The 17,536-nt window shown below is 38.0% G+C and overlaps 1 pseudogene; it reads left to right on the forward strand.

The window, feature by feature from the left end:
- Nucleotides 1–661: 661 nt before the first annotated feature.
- Nucleotides 662–1,082, forward strand: LOC121459821 (annotated as a pseudogene).
- The last annotated feature ends 16,454 nt before the right edge of the window (nucleotides 1,083–17,536 follow it).

A 17,536-nucleotide genomic window follows, 5' to 3' on the forward strand; every position in this document is an offset into this window, starting at 1 on the left:
CTTTTATTTCTAAATTTGTTTTAACTGTCATGTTGTTTGTATCAGTTTGGGTGGCACAGTATTATATTTTAATACAGAGGTACAAATCCGGAATGGTTTCTTCCTGGAGGAAAGTTTGGTCATTTGAAATGGAGGATGAACACATTTTGTTTGTTTTGCCCATGTCTTTTTTCTTTGTGCAAACATCACCAGTTTTGGAACAGATACACATTTTCATGACTTTCAGTTATCTCTGTCTTGAAGAGTGGAACTTATGAGCCAGTCTAAACCAGTTAATATTTGATAATATTTGATCTTGTCTGAGGATAATGACATTGCCTGGTTATAATGAAGGGTTTGGGAAAAAAAAAACAAAGAACACCTGGGGAGAATCTGGGGATTTCTCAGGTTGGTGTTTACTCTCTCCTGCTACCATTGAATGGCATGAGTAACCACTACTGTCACTGTCCAGAGTGTGAGGACCCTGGCTGTCTGAGACAGGTCACCACAGACAAAAGCCACAATCAGGAACAGAGAACCAGGAACTCAGCTCCAGTGAGAATGCTGATAAACATGTCCAGAACCAAGTAACCAAATCTATTGTCTTAATCATTTATTAGATTCTAGGTCTATGTAACTTCTTTTTCAAAGCAAGACACATTGCAGATACAGATTGGCAGACATGGCTCCCAGCGCGCTGGCTCCCGAGCCAGAGAGTCGGAAGGGCATTCGGGCCATGTTGCTGGGGCCGCCCGGGGCTGGCAAGGGGACCCAGGAGCCCAGATTGGCAGAAAACTTCTATGTCTGCCATTTGGCCACTGGAGACATGCTGAGAGCCATGGTGGCTTCAGGTTCAGAGCTGGGCAAGGAGCTGAAGGCGACGACGGATGCTGGAAAACTGATGGCTTCCCTCGGACTGTGAGGCAGGCTGAAATGCTTGAGGACCTCATGGAGAAGAGGAAGGAGAAGCTTGATTCAGTGATTGAGTTCAGCATTCCAGACTCCCTGATGATCCGGAGGATCACTGGAAGACAGATTCACCCCAAGAGTGGCTGGTCCTACCATGAGGAGTTCAACCCTCCAAAGGAGCCAATGAAAGATGATATCACTGGAGAGCCCCTGATCCTCAGGTCAGATGACAATGAGAAGGCCTTGAAGATCTGCCTGGAGGCTACCACACGCAGACCACCCCACTCGTGGAGTACTACAGGAAGCGGAACATTCACAGTGCCATCGATGCATGCCAGACCCCGGATGTTTGCCAGCAGGTTTTATACTGCGGAATACAATGGAGGGTAGGGTAGAGCCAAATTGAAAGCAGGGGACTCGTTTTCACCCTTGGTCCACAGGAAAGAAAACCCAATGGGAAATGTATTTCATTTTCCATACGTCCAAGAACCACTGTTGGTCTTAAAGGCAGGCGGGAAAAGAACAACTACTTTGAAAGACCGTCAATGAGCACAGAAAGTCCAGCGAACTTGGACAGAAAGATGAAGCTGACATTCAAGGGAAAGCTCAGCCTGCAGTAAATGTGGGTTTGCCTGTGTGTAGATGTGAGCTCGAGCGATGGGACTGCGGCAAGAAAGAAAATATGTTAAAGGTAAATATGAATTAGCTAGACTAAGGGAGAAAGCACTTGTATTGCCAGTGTCAATAAAGTTATTTTAAGTGAATAAATGTCAGCTGTGAAGCTCCGATGAAAGAGTGGGAGATCTGGTAGCTGGCAAGAAAACGTGGGAAGAGGGGAAGAGACATAGCAGGCTTCTAAGTGACGTTTAGGACTCGGGACCCTGTTTGGAGAATAATAGTGAACTGAAAGTGTTCTAGTCGGGCAAAGACAAGGCCAGATTGGGAGTTTGGAATGCTTGGCGTGAAGGTGTGGAGAATGGGCACAGAAGCCGACATACAATGGTCCAGACAAGAGAGTGTTTGACTACATGAGAAGCAAATAAACAGGAAAACACAGAGACTGATTTTCTTCCATCAAGGGAAATAAAATGAATACAAAACCTGCTCTTGTAAATTATTTGTGTGCTCTTTGGATAGAGACAGCGGTAGTGACATTGCCATGTTTAAGATTTCAGCAACTTGTAATTAGCCCTTCACCAAGGAAATGCTAGAGAGCCCTGCCTGCACAGTGAAAGGTGGTTGAATTCCGTTGTGATCTTGTAGAAAAGGGCACGAGGACTCTCTACATGTTAGTTCATTTATAAAACGTGAGATACTGGCTTCACCCACATTTTTGTATTAAATTGTAACTTTATAGAGTGTTGACCTCCAATGTAAATAATGAGGTTTTCTAAACAAGTCGTGTCTTTACTCCTGAGAAACTTAGTGAATTTCATGGGTGTTCTGCAGACATATAGAACAATCATTTGCACTGTGGAGTTTAGCAGTGGTTAAGACATTTATTTCATTTAGAGTAGGCTTCAGTGACTACTTTAGGTTTTGTTTTTGTGGTTTCTTTGCCAAGTGTAGGTGTTTGCCACCCTTTAGCTTCTTCTTGCATGGAGGGAACTGGAATGGTATGTAACTGTGAAGGAGGTTATTCTACAATGGCCCTGAAGCAGATGACCCAATCCAACAAAGATTAATCAATAATCATCCAGTTCTAGACTGTCATGGGAGTCAAATAACAAATAATAATAATAATAATAATAATAATAATAATAATGGTCCATCTTTGTCTCACCTAAAAGTACAGTGTGATTTCATGCCTTTGGTTTCTCTTGTACAATAAACATGTCCCCAGAATACCATATATATTATAAATCAAACTGATGAAAAAAAAACATTGGCCATGTTTTGCATGAGAGATCATATAACTCATTTTGTACTCACAAGAACTTCAGGAGGTAAGCACTCCTGGTAACCCTATTTTCCAGTAGACATATTTGAGTCAATGAGACAAGAAATCCCTTCCAAGGGCAACGCTATTATAGAAGTGGTCTATCAGTCAGCTCCATGCTCCCTGTCTCAGCCATGGCTCTAAAAATACACTGACATCAGAACAAGAATGCTGACCTGGCTATGAGTGTGGAGCTAAATGTCCAGGGTGCTTTCCATAAAATTTATCATCTATTGCTTCTTCCTTCTTTATTACATGTAGCAATATTCACTATTGCTTTTGCTCATCATTGATGATTTTTCATTAAATTAAATATAACTATTATTTCTTTTTTGCTATTTTTCTTATAGTTTGCAATCAGTTTTAATTACATTATCATATTTAGTGTTCCTAACCTTCGTGATAAAATATACTTCAGGACTTCAAACAATCTATTGCTTAGTTAATGCAACAGTAATCATGAACAAGATTACAATACTTAGAGAAATAGAGCCAAGGAACTTAAGCAATTAATCAGCATCTTCTAGTTTCAAACATCATAACTCTAGAGAGGGGAAATGCGCAGAGGTGATCACAGTATGTTGTTCTATTTGAAGGAAGTGTTTCTTTATCTTCCAACAACTTTTCTTTAGAGACATGAATAATCAGAAAGGCTCATCCTTCACCCATGCTCTACCATTGGCTGCTTGTCTCTCAGAGGTCCTACCTGCTACCAGGTGCTATGACACATTCTGTTCTGTGTGCAGTTCAGTCAATCTTATCACTGCATGTTTAGCATGTTCCCACTCTTCTTTTTCTTACAGAGTAATAAAATCAGTGTATGAGGCCATACACATATTTCCTTAACTATTTCTGTGGCATAAACTAGTAAGTTTATTTTTAATATGTGCTAGACAGCTTGAATTCTCTAAAATACATTCGTTTATATTTGATATTATTCTACACGTTCAGGTAAGGAAATTACTGTTTTACCCTTGAAAAAATATGTGCAAAGGGCACAGAAATAAAATCTTTATTAGTTACTTTACTGTTTCTGTGATAGTGACCATGACCAAAAGCAATTTGGGGAATAAAGAGCTTCTTTCTCCTTACAGCTTGTAGTCTCTCATTTAGGGAAGTCAGCAGAAACTCAAGGCAGATACCAGGAAGCAAAAACTAATACAGAAGTCACAGAAGAGTGTTGATTACTGCCTTTCCTCCATGACTTGCTCAGTCTGCTTTCTGGTGATACCTAGGACTTAACGCTAGGGGTTGCACTGCCTACTGTGAACTAGACCCTCCAATGCCAATCACTAGTTGAGAAAAGGCCCCAAAGGCCTTTCAGACCAGCCTTATAGAGGCATTTTCTCAGCCAATGGTGCTCTCTTCTGCATTGCTCTAGCTTGTGCTGGGTTGACAGAAACTATCAGCACAGATTTACAACTACTTTCTAAAATACTTCTCAGGTATTCTGTGAGATAATGGCTCCATGTTTATAATTTTTTTGCTTCCATTTGTCTGGATCAGTTCTACAGTTCTACCTACTTTTTTTAGTAGGGTTAGATCTTGTTAGAGATGGTCACAACAAAGTATACGGAATGGGTAATGATGAAAATATGGTTTGAGTCACAATTTGGAGTCTTGAGCTAAAATTTCAAGTTGGTTCAGGCTTGGCTTCTTTGGAAACTGTGACAGAATATTCTCACTGTGTAGAGAGCTTCTTCTCCCAATTTCTTGCACGTCATCTTTTTCTGTGATTTTGTCTTCAATTTATTTCCTTTTATAAGAATCTAATCCTATTTATTCCCCACCATAACAAACATAGTTTAACTTGATTGTTTTTTATAAAGATTCTATCTGCAAATGAATTTACTTCTGATATGTCAAAGGTTATAATATCAATATACAAATATACAGAGAGAGAATCCAATCATAACAGCTTTCTAATCTATTTCTAAACTCATTATTTGATATAGATTTTGATACTTTTTCTATGTAGAAAATATCTGTTTATCTATCTACCTACCTATGTATCTCTTCATTATCTCTTATGTATCATAAAAGAATTGTCTCTTTATCTATCACTTATTAATTGATATTTTATCTCATATCTGTCTATTTATGTATCTACTACTTGTCTATCACAATCATCACCTATCAGCTATCAACCACTTATCAGTCTGTGAACAATAAAAGAAAAAGAAACAAATGTATTTTTGTATAATATCCTGATTCATTTATAAAAAGTTCTATTTCAAAGAAATATAATGATTTCATCATTAAAAGTTGTTTAATTCTCATTCTTCCTAAGTTTGCTTCCTCCAACTGTTCTTATTTTACCAACAAGTTTTTGCATTTTGAATCTTCTCAATGAATTTTAGAATTATAATGTTAGTTTTCTGTAGATTTTAATTGAAACTGGACTCCCTCAGTTATGTTACGGATATAGATAACATCTGGGCATGTAGCTACCTAACATTACACATAGTCTCATATATTATTCTAGCTGGACTTTACACTTGAGCACCACAATGTGTATGTAATTATATGTAATTACTACTCATTTTGTTGAACTTATGGTTGTTGTGAATATTTTTCCATTTAATTGCCAGTTGAATACTCCTATTTTTGAAACCATGAATTATGTAAATTAATCTTTTTATTCCAGACACTGTATCATCCATTCATAGCCATCTTGATTTTCAATTGCTTTGCATGGGAAACCATGTTTCTTTGAGCCATGTGACTTTACTCACTCCCATAACTGGTTTCACTATGTATTCAGTGACTCCTCCCTTTGATGAAATTCCAAAGTGATGTTGAAAAGAGAAAATGAGAAAAGCCCTTTTTCACCCATTACAAAAGATGTATCATGTAGGGGTCATTCTTGACTACAGAGATTTGTAAATATGGATATTCCTGTGTTATTGGATACACAAAGAAAAATAAACAACAGACATAATCCCAGGTAAACAATTCATGAGCCATTAAATGCTGCATATATCTTAGATGTAGGGAATTGAAAATATGGGAGAAACATCAATTTACACTCACCCATTCATCACAATCACTTCCCCCAAAGAAGCATGACCAGGTTGTTTATATCCATTCTTTACAATATTTTGGCAATCTTTGCTTCAAATTCCACTGTTTGTGTGTCTATGAATAGTACTTTTGACTGATATGGATAATGGATATTTCATGTGACTTGTCTTGTTAAGATGTGAATATAATCATACCAGAAAACATTTAAATGCCTATAAATGGAATGAGTGTTCCACAGAACATTTGCATAGTCATGCATTTGTTTGATAACTGTGGCCAACGAACTGCACAGGTCAGTTAAGGAGTAGGACAGCTAGAGAAGTTTTATCACCTCCTATTGTTATCTCTACTGGTATTTTTAAGATTGTTTTTAAAATTCAGTAAGTTTGGTGGCTTTGAATAGCATCTGATTTTACCTGTAGTATGCATGACAATGTGGTTCATAAATGAGCATGTTGCAGAAATGGCATTAACATATTTTCCCCTCCAGGATGCTCACACAACCTTTAGCTTTTTTCAATACCCTTAATGTTTTTCATTGCAGATTTGTAGTTGATGCTTACATACTCCTTGTAAGAAAGCCATGTATTACTAAATACTTACAGCCTTTAATACTTTTTCTCAATTACATTTTATTGTGATAAAGTCATAGTTCTTTACCACTGATACAGCTCTTTGCCACTTATATTCAGCTGAGAGATGTTGAGAATATGCTAGTGTGGTTAGCAAGATTAACTCTTTAAACCCCCATTTCATATGAATGAGATGTTTATACATGATTCTGTCTTAGTGAAAATTTATTAAAACACTTATTTGAAAAAAAAATTAAATTTACTACGTAATAAACAATAGCATTTTAAATAATGGTAATTTCTCTTTATTACCTTAATTTATTGCTAAACTCAATGACATATTTATTCTTGAGTATCTAATAGAATTTATTGTATAATCATCTTGCTATTTCCAAATTGCAGTGGAGAGCTTCCTTACTTTTCATAGATGTTTGTGATAAGCCTTCTTTTCCTTTCTTTGATTCTTTTATGGGGTTGAATTTTCTGAAATGCACAAATAGTGTTCTTAGATTCTTGATCATTTTGTGGTAGCTGTTAACGGGATTTGGCTGTATCACGGTTTGTTTTTTCCATTCTGTAAATGCTATTCCCTTATACTTCTTTCCTTCTCTGTCTTTGCTGAGTTGTCTGTAACAGCAGATTACAAGCCTCACCCCATTCTCTGGTCACACCCTGCTCCTAGGCAAGTGTAGTTCACAGAGTCACCAGAATGCACTTTTTGGAACACTCTGTTTCTGCTATTATTCACAGGCTGCCAGACATATGGAAAAAAATTTTCTTAGATTAGAGCTTCTAAAACTTTCCATTCTTTCTGAGAAATTTATCTTTTCATTAGATAAACTTACTATAATCCTGGCTGAGAAAAATGCAAAGAACATGTATGAATCATGGAACTACTGTTCGTGTATCATCAAAAGTAATTTACAACAATTAATTTACATATACATATTATTAAAGAAGCATATCTGCATGTTAACAGGGAGGACACACTGCTAGATAAACGATGTGAGTTTATGTTTTTCTGTGAGGCCCTGAAGGCTTTCTTACCTTATGTTTAAGCACTTTCTATAGTATTCTTTTAAATATTATTTATGTCTTTCAGGTTCAAGATCTGAAGCAAGCAACGGAATGTGTACTTTACCCTTCCTTGCTACAGACAGTTGATGTTACAGACATATTTCCTCTTCAGCTGTCGATTAGATTCCCTGCCCACCCACCAGCCCACGACCATGAGCTTTGCCTACTCTTGTTCCTTTCCTTTGATAAATAAAACCTTTTATGCCTTCACTTTGAAATGCTAAAGATTTGAAAATGAAGTGCTTTCCTTACTGTGACAGCATCTGGGGGTATTTTTTTTTAATTAAAATGCAGATATTTCAACTTGATATCACATTGTGAGAGGTCTAATAATTCCAGGCTAACTGAAGGAATTATCACTTACACTTTTCTTGAATTCAGACATCTGTCACGTCAGCCTTATTTACAGCCCATTTCTCAAGCCATATGCCATGGCCCTGCCACCTACTTTTGTGTTCCTATTGGGATACTAGGATTTATTCCAAATGTAGTCAGGTACCGTTGGAAGTATGGCAAAGACAGTATATTGGAGAAAGTCAGCAGTAACAAGCAATTATACATGCTGTTCTCTGAGCATATACCAGAGGTAAATGCGAGATGGGAGTCACAATGTCTTTTTTAATACAGCTGTGCTAGGCAGTTTTTATACCGATATCCCTGCTCAGTAACAGCTGGTCCAAATCTCATGACTGTAAATGTATCAGCTTTTACATGGAAGAAGTAACATTTTAAAAATTAAGTAAGAAGAAAAAGAAAAATTAAAAGCAAAACTCTGTCTACAAAAGCAATTGAGGAAGCCATTCCATCTGTGTGGAAGATCTGGGAAAATTTAGATGGATACTTTTCTTCTATTTATCTTTGGTATTTTAATATTTCTATTTTCTATAACAGCTCACAAGAAAATGATGCTTGTTAAACTTAATGAGATGCTTATTCTCTTTGAGATACTTATGAAAATATACAAGACACCCTGGAAAAGTTCCAGTTGCTTTCATATTTACAAAGTTACATAATTTCACAGGACACTTAATTCAGTGTAGGATACTTTGAAGACAGACTTACTAAGTTCCTGGTAAGAATGTCTGCTCTGGAAAAAGTCCTTTGAGAGTTTAAGTATCGTTTGCACATGCTTTGTGTGTGTATGTGTGCATGTGGCATATGTGTTCATGCATACATCTATGCACATGTGTGTGTGCATATGAATCGCATGCATGCATATGTGTGTATGAACCTGCATCTATATATGCATGAGTGGTGTGTGTGTGTGTGTGTGTGTGTGTGCATACATTCATGTGTACCTGTTTGTTTATTGTTGGCTTTTTTCAGGGATCCTTTTCAGAAAGAATGATTCTTGGAGTGAGTGATGAGTTAATTTTAAGATGGACAGAAACATATGCAGCTATTTCATAGTGGCAGACTGAAGAAAACACCCATTTTCTACAGAGTGTGCGGTGGAGAGAAGCATTTCCCAGGTGGAGCTAAAGGTCACAGCACAGACATCCTGTTTACTGACCAGTGTGGACTTCAGCGGATATCTGACTCCAGTAAGAGAACTCACTAGATATTTGACCACAACTGGGATTTTGGCTTGTTCTCCATAACTGTCGAACTACCCAACATGCTCAATACTTTTTTAAATATTTTGAGTTTTTTCCTCTTGAAGGTATGTTAAATAAACATGTGCTCCTCTTCTTTTCTCCCTTCATGCTTGCTTTCCTTTCTTCTTTTAAAATCAGTTTTATAGCTATGGCTGATATTTAGCCATAGCTAAAGTATGTATCATACCTTTATGCAGTGTTTGCTGAAAATATGGTAAATAAAATACATAATTGTAAGGAAACATAACTAATTCCTTCACAGGTGCTGGTAGGGGGTAGGTAGATTGTGGCAATATTTGGTCTTCATGGATAAAGCAAGCACTAAATCCTTTGTGATTAAAAAATTCACACCAGAGATAGAATAAGTATATTTGAAAAGTAATAAATATTTTCAGAAGAACTTGCTCTAGGCATCACCAGACCATTCATCACAGAGAAATAGAACCCAGCTGACACAGAATTGATGTGCTGGTTGTTTTATTAATGCTGTGTATCTGTGCTAAAACACCTTGCCCACTAAATAGAAGAACCCATGAATTCAAATTCTGTCTGATATGTGAAATGAATCTTCTGCCTGGCTATGGGTGGAAACTTTATTGATTTAGCTAGTTTCTCATTTTAGATTCAGCCCCTCTGAAGACTGTGTTTAGTCAGAGAGTGAGAGAGAAAGGGGGAGGGAAGAGGGGGGGGGAGAGAGAGAGAGAGAGAGAGAGAGAGAGAGAGAGAGGAGAGATGAGAGGAGACTCTAAAGCCAGAAGTAAAATGACCCCCCAGGTCTTTGTGACTCTGTGGCTAGTTCAATTCTACACAGACAACAACTCCAAAGGCAACCCTGGAATAATGAAATGACCACCTTTCATTTGTATCCATGTTTTTCTTTTCTAGACTTCACAGTGGTTCAGAAATTCCATCTATTCACATTTATTTTAACTCCTAATGACCTTGACTGGGCCCCATGAGAACGCTGACTGGGTCTGACTCCAAGAGGGCATAACCATAGCTTAAGCAACAGAAGGGCGCTCCCTGTCAGCTGTGTGCCAAAGGAGAGGAAGGGGATAAAAAGGACCGAATCCTGCCTGCCTTAGGTTTCCTTAAACCTTCTTGATTCAGGATCAGAGCAGACAGCAGCTCAAAGAGGAAGACAGACATCCCAGAAGGAATTGAGCCTGATGTACTCCCGGGACTAGAAAGTCCTGTTTAGCTAAAGTCTCCTACAGTTCCTACCATCTCTAGACGCATTTCAGGTGACTAACACAAATGTGAGGGCACAGGCAAAGGGAAGAAAATAGCAACAGAGTTTTATATGATTGTATCTAAATGTTAGGAAACTTGGGTGTAAAACGAGGCATCATTTATTGAAACTTCATTTCAAAGAAGGATTATCTAGAAAGAGTTCTAATGACTCCTGGGAAAATTAAAATGAACTCTTAGTGAATAAATATGTGGTGAACACAACATGTACATAACTACCAAAATGTGTGTGTGTGTGCAAAATGTATTATATTGAAACCGTATGTGTATTAGCAAAACATGAGCTTGTCTCCCACTTCCTATCCCTTACAATTTCTTTCAAATTCTCTATACAAGTATCTTTTTGATATTCTGTGGAGTTAAATCCTCCAAATACTCATAGTAAGTTGAAAATATTATGAGATAAAAATGAATTTAGAGCTAGTCTTTAATCCCAGCACTCGGGAGGCAGAGGCAGGCGGATCTCTGTGAGTTCGAGACCAGCCTGGTCTACAAGAGCTAGTTCCAGGACATGCTCCAAAGCCACAGAGAAACCCTGTCTTGAAAAACCAAAAAAAAAAATTAAATTAAAATTAGAGCTAGTCTTGGTGGTTAACACCTATCCAAGCTCCAAGGAATGTTGAAAGGAGGATTGATAGCTTGAGGCCCTACATGAGGTCCCTGTCAAAAAGAATGCTTTCAGCACTTCAATCCACATGATCAATTAATTGTCAGGGCTTAGGAAATTAGCAACACAGTGGCCTATAGGACATCTATGGTTCTCCCTGGTGTCTATGGCTCACCGGTTATTCAGAATCTCTAAGTGCCCTGAAGAACATCTGAGGTTCACTATGGCTTACTAGCTCTTTAGCATCTCTAAATACCCTGCACAGCATCCGAGGTTCACCCTGGTGTCTCTGACTTACCATCTATCCAGCATCTCTAAACACAATGCTGCATCTCACCCTCCCTCTGAAGATCAGAAGTTAAAACCTCAACTAGGTTTTCTGTTGACTGTATGCTGATTTTAAACATTGTAAAAAAGGAGACGTCAGAAGATTTAGCTCAGACATAAAACTCCAGTTTTGTTTCATCTCTAAGAATTCTGTACTCTTTATAATTTCCCTGTGACACTGTTATTTTCACTTACTCTTTCCTTATTTTTGAGATTATAATAGAACTGTATAGCATTTCTTCCTTCCTTTCTCCTTTTAAACCATCCCATATATCCCTCCACACTCTGTTGCAAACCCATGGCCTCCCCACCATTGTTACTGAATGCTTTGAGAGAGATGTTTAGATACAAGTTAGCCAAATAAATTTCTCTATTCATCCAATATATGCTTTATTTATTTGTTTGTCTAGACATTAGACACTTCCTTCTTTCTTTTCTTATAGGGAAGGTCATAGGTACACAGGTCATGGGGGCAATATTCCCTACCCTGGGCAGGTATTCAACAATGTCTGAGTACTGGTGAGATATGTTAAAGCATTACTGGTAAGGATGAGATCCTTTACATTCTTACTGTGAACACCTCCTGTGGCATTCATTTCCTTCTAGATAAGCGAAGATGTTTGAAGACACATGATGTGGGAAGATGCTTAAGAGGAAAAAGGTGCTACTCAGAAAGGAGTGGAAACTAGGAACTAAGCAAATAAGCCAGATGAATAAATATTACCAATCTGTAGGCCGAGTTTCAGACTGCAAAGCAGGGCTACAGGACACTTGTTGAATTTTGAAAGGACTTCATGGCTGTGCCTATATATTTCCATTGCTGTGCCCAGTTTCTGATGTTAGTGGCATTCTGGGAAGCATTCAAAGAAAGCAGGGTCACCATGGCAACTGGCACTGTTACAAGAGAACCTCAAAGAGGAAGGAACAGAATGGACAGCAAGGGGCAGCATGGAATTCATCTTCCAGAACCTTCCAAGTAGAGGCAGGCTCTCCACTAATGCTCCCCAATGGCCAAGATAAAAAAAAAAAGTTAAAAGTACATGCAAGGGAGATATGAGGAAGCTTTAGAAATCCTATATGCTAACATTCTGTTATTACAACAAAAGTAATATGTTTTTGCCATTCAATCAACACTTCCTTTATTGATACTTTATCCCTGCTGAAATCTTGTATAAATAGTTAGGATACTGTGCCTTATTTTGTCTCCCCAACTTTGTAAAAGGAAAGAGTCAGACAAAAGCTCCAGTGTCCTGTTAGCTTTATGTACCTTAGAATGTAATTTCTCCTTTGTTTCAACCACTTATAGCAATAGGTGTAAACTTCATAGCTAAAAGGCCCTCAGAAATTGCTATATTTGAAAGAATGTGCTAAAGGGTCAAGGGTCATAAAATTTCCTTGTCCATTTACATAGGTTGCCTGGTTACTCTTTATGCCTGCCAAATTTTGTGAGGGTATGTGTGTGTGTGTGTGTGTGTGTGTGTGTGTGTGTGTGTGTGTATATATATATATATATATATATGGGTGAGAACAAAGAGAGTTGACAGAAGCTGGATCAGAAGTTGGAGCTGAAGTATCGCAGAAATTAGCAGAGAAAGAAAAATGAAGAGAAGGAGGAGGAGGAGGTAGCAGAGAACTGTAATTGGAATTAGAATTGAGACAAAGAATTCGGGCTAAGAAGTTATAGTCAGGACAGAAGAATTAGAGCAGAGGACATGGACGAGCAAACAATAAAGAGACATAGATGGAAAAAACTTATTGTGAGTAGATTTCTTAACCCTCAGATTTTAGTTCATTTTGTATTTTGTAGAGCCCTTCTTTTGAACCCTGAGAGGAAACCTTAGAGGCCAGACCTTTAAAGTTTCCAATAATCTTCTAAGTAGACAATGGCTTCGGGACACATTTTTGTCTTTTGATGTTCATCATCATGAGAACTTTTTTGCATGACTGAACTTTAGGGAGCCAGTTTGGCCTCATCATTTGCATCTGCTTTTCCCACCTGAGGTATGGGTGGTATGGGTGGGCCTGCTTCAGATTCAGAATCTAAGAGCCTCAGTTCACATATAATAAATGAGTAGCTAATTTGGAAAAAGTTCAATTTTGTTATATGTGTATGTATTTCTGATCTTGATTAAGGCATTGTGATAAATGTGCAATAATACTGCTAAACACTTCTGACTCAAGCAAACACAAGGTTGTCCCGTTTCCTAGCATTTTCTGGTTGGATATATAATGTCATAATGAATGTAAGGGAAATATTTAGGACATTATCCTAAGAATTAGGAGAAATCAATTATATGATAAATAGAACATTTTTCTATTTATTTATGCAAAGAACTTGTTTTTCAGTAGGATTTGGTTAGGTTGCTCAGGCTGGCTTGAACTCATTATCATCCTTCTTAGTCTCTCAAGAATTTAGGATAAGGTGTGGGTATCTTTGTGTCCAGTTTAGAACTCTGCATAGATGTTTTGGCCTCTGTCTTTCCTGAGAGCTACACTGTTGTGAATTTCATGGGTTCAGTACTTAGTGACCATGTATAGGTATGAATTCAGAAAGTACCCAGGTCATTTTTCATATTCTTGTTCTGCTTTCAAAAGTCATGATGAATTATAAAGAAGTTGAAAGTTTACAAAGCTCTAGAAACAATTTGTGCTTCGTAACTAAACAGTTTTTGTGTTACTGAAAAATACTAGATTAGAATGAATGAAGATGATATATGACTCAATAACCAGACTAGGAGAAAAAAAAAACCTCCCAGTCAGTCCCCATAGTATACATTAACTCAGAAAACATCAGTACACATAGTATACATCAACCCAGAAAACATTAATCCATATAGTGAGCATCATCTTAGAAAACTTCAGTACACATAATATACATTAACTCAGAAAATATCAGTGCACATAGTATGTATCGACTCAGAAAACATCAGTCCACATAATATACATAACTTAGAAAACATCAGCGCACATAGTATACATCAACTTGGAAATAATCGGTATAACTTCAGTGTAAGGTAATAAAGAATTTTCTCAGCCAGCTTTGCTTTGTAACTCTATCTCAAGCTGCCAACTGGTATGTTACATACACATTGTTTTATTTTTCTGTCCCTGATCTCTCACTAATTTCTGGGTTTCCCTTTTCCCTGAGATTCATTCCTTATGCTTACCGCCGCCGTGAAATGAATCTATCTTGATATTAATTATGCAGTCTAAGTCACAAAGATCATAAGGGCACTTGTGCATGGATCCACAGTTGTCAGACATTGAATGTTTCATGTTTTAGGATATATTCTGAGTCATGTAGAAACTCCAGTCTTATAGATAGAAAGGAATAATGGTTTCACATATTATCAAGTGGAAAATTCTATACTTCTGTGGAATTCTATGCTTCCTTTGATCTTCATTACTTTCCCCCTATTCTATAGTTTCAAAATAAATTCCATAATAACATCTCTGATACACAAGGTTGCTATTAGTATGGGTTTAGAGATGAATCTGTTGAAGCACTTTTAGAGGGAGCAACAGTCTTTCCTGGTTATTTTCTTGACATTTGACCTGGAAGCACCTGACCTTTTCGGGAGTATGACATGTATAACTGTATGACATGATCTGAAACACAGGCTGCTGGAAACAATAAGAAACATTTTGATATGTGTGAAGCTTCTTGCAATGCTACATTTCTACCTTTAAAAGCCCAGAAACTTGATGAATTGTATTTTTGGAAAGTCATGTATAACAAGTTTGCCACTGCTATGCTACATCTTTCCTCACACTTGTGCTGGAATGAATATGGGTGAGTCTGGAATGTTCTCCTTGCCACCTACTTAGTTAAAGAAGTTCCCATTTGTTCTACAACTAGATGGGGATGTAGGGGCCTGAAGCACATGACACTTTTCTGATTGGATCAACCTTGTACCCCATACAATGGCATCTGGAAGAATGATATCTGAAATTTCTTTGCATGAGATGAAATGATGTAATGGAATACAAGTCATGTATGTATAGTTCATAAAGCCAATGTTGGATATTGGTACCTATTCTCTGTTGTCATTATTATATCATAGAAGTAGATATCAAGGAAAGGAATTTTAAAGGAGATGAGAGAGAAAATAAAATGAAATCTTTAATAAAAAATGCTATATGTTTTAACATTGGCTAATGTTGCAAAAATCCAAAACTGCTTGAGCTTATTGTTAGGTCTGTTACAGTGGCCTGGGAATAAATTTGTGCAGTTAGAACTCTACAATATAAGAAAGCTCCACAGATGATAACTTATCTAAAACAGGCTTAAAAACAAGTCCAGATTTGGGAAGTGGGTTTTTTAAGGGCTTTTTTTTTTCAAAGTCTCTGTTTTAAAAGTCCTCTGATCATGACGGTATGACAAAAATCTCCTATTTTCCAGAAAGTTGCAAGTCACCAGAATTTTAATTACTATCCATCAATAATTAACAAGGAATGCAGTTATTAATTTATAGCAAAATGGTTATCTAAGCACTACAGAAATGAAGACTTAGCAACATCAAGTGATGTAATTCTACTGAGAAAAATCTGTGATTCCAGAGCTAAAAGAATTGATTTCTCACACCGTTTTCCCTTCAGCCCAGTGTCCTACAATCCCTTCTAACAGTCAAAAAATATTCCTTGTTATACACATCTTTACAGTTTCTAAGATCAGAGGAAAAACTATTGTATGATGTAGAGATTGTGAAAATTCATTTCATTCAGACACCAGGTAAGAAGCAAAAGGACAAAAAAATCTGGAACAATAAGGGGAAAGGAAGAAAGGAAGAAGAAGAGGGGTGGGGAGTCAGCTTAGGCCAGAGGAAAGCTAAGGAAGAGGAAAGAGGAAGGGGAGGAAAAGGAAGAGATGTGGAGGGGAAGGGAGGGGAAAGGATATGGGGGGGAAGGGAAAGGGGAGAGAAAGGTTTTGGGGAAGAGGATTGAAGAAGGAAAGCTAAGTAAACTGAAAAAGAAATTTGTGTTAAAGTATAATGCAGTTCTAATGAACAGCAGAGATTCTAGTCATTTGTGCATCTGGATGTTAATATTCTTGGAACTGTTAACTACAGTGGAATCACAATAGGGAAGCAAATGCTGGGAACTTGGACTGCATCCTCTTGTTGCTGATGGAGAAAAGCAGGAAGTGAGTTGGCATGGCCAACCTTAGCTGTGGTGCTCAGCAAACAGAACATAGCCCTCAGGAATCAGGGTGCATGAGAGATGGAAGCCAGAACAAAGCACAGCTGACCTTCGGGTGATCGTACTGGTTTCTGACTTTGGTGGTCTACAATAGTAATAAGCAAGAAGTGGAAAAGTGTTAGCTACTGGCCACTCACTTCTATCCTGGAAATGAATAGAACTGAAGAGATCAATCAGAGCATGAATTTAAAGGACAGGGGATTTCAGAAAAGAGAGGAATCTAGTTACTAAGTCAAAATGGACAGCAGAAGATTCTCAGTTCTCCAGCCCACATCCCATCATCAGACTGCTAGGACAAGCACAGAATAACAGGACACAAATGCCTACCCTTTCTCTGTGGTGCGATTTTCCACAGCCAATTCTGAAGTAGCAAATTCTGAATGCAGAGCTTCCCAAACCTACATCCGGGGAGTGTTGAACTCTGTCTGTGTTTACAGATTTCTCCTCGGGAACAAGAGTGGGTATTTTAGAGAAATAAATGGGACTGTGACACGTTGCAAAGAATTTATGTTTACTTTTGTTTTTGCAGCTCCCAATATTTTTTTTTATTTTTTAATTTATTTATTTATTAAAGATTTCTGTCTCTTCCCCGCCACCTCCTCCCATTTCCCTCCCCCTACCCCAATTAAGTCCCCCCCCCAGCCCGAAAAGCACTCAGGGTTCCCTGTCCTGTGGGAAGTCCAAGGAACCCCCACTTCCATCCAGGTCTAGTAAGTTGAGCATCCAAACTACCTAGGCTCCCACAAAGCCAGTGCGTGCAGTAGGATCAGAAACCCATTGCCATTGTTCTTGAGTTCTCAGTAGTCCTCATTGTCCACTATGTTCAGAGAGTCCGGTTTTATCCCAGGCTTTTCCAGACCCAGGCCAGCTGGTCTTGGTGAGTTCCCAGTAGAACATCCCCATTGTCTCAGTGTGTGGGTGCACCCCTCATGGTCCTGAGTTCCTTGCTCGTGCTCTCTCTCCTTCTGCTCCTGATTTGGACCTTGAGATTTCAGTCCTGTGCTCCAATGTGGGTCTCTGTCTCTGTCTCCTTTCATCACTTGCTGAAGTTTAA

The sequence above is a fragment of the Microtus oregoni genome, unplaced genomic scaffold (genome assembly GCF_018167655.1).
Source record: "Microtus oregoni isolate MIOR12 unplaced genomic scaffold, Mior012 000019F_ref0000042, whole genome shotgun sequence".
Lineage (NCBI taxonomy): Eukaryota > Metazoa > Chordata > Mammalia > Rodentia > Cricetidae > Microtus > Microtus oregoni.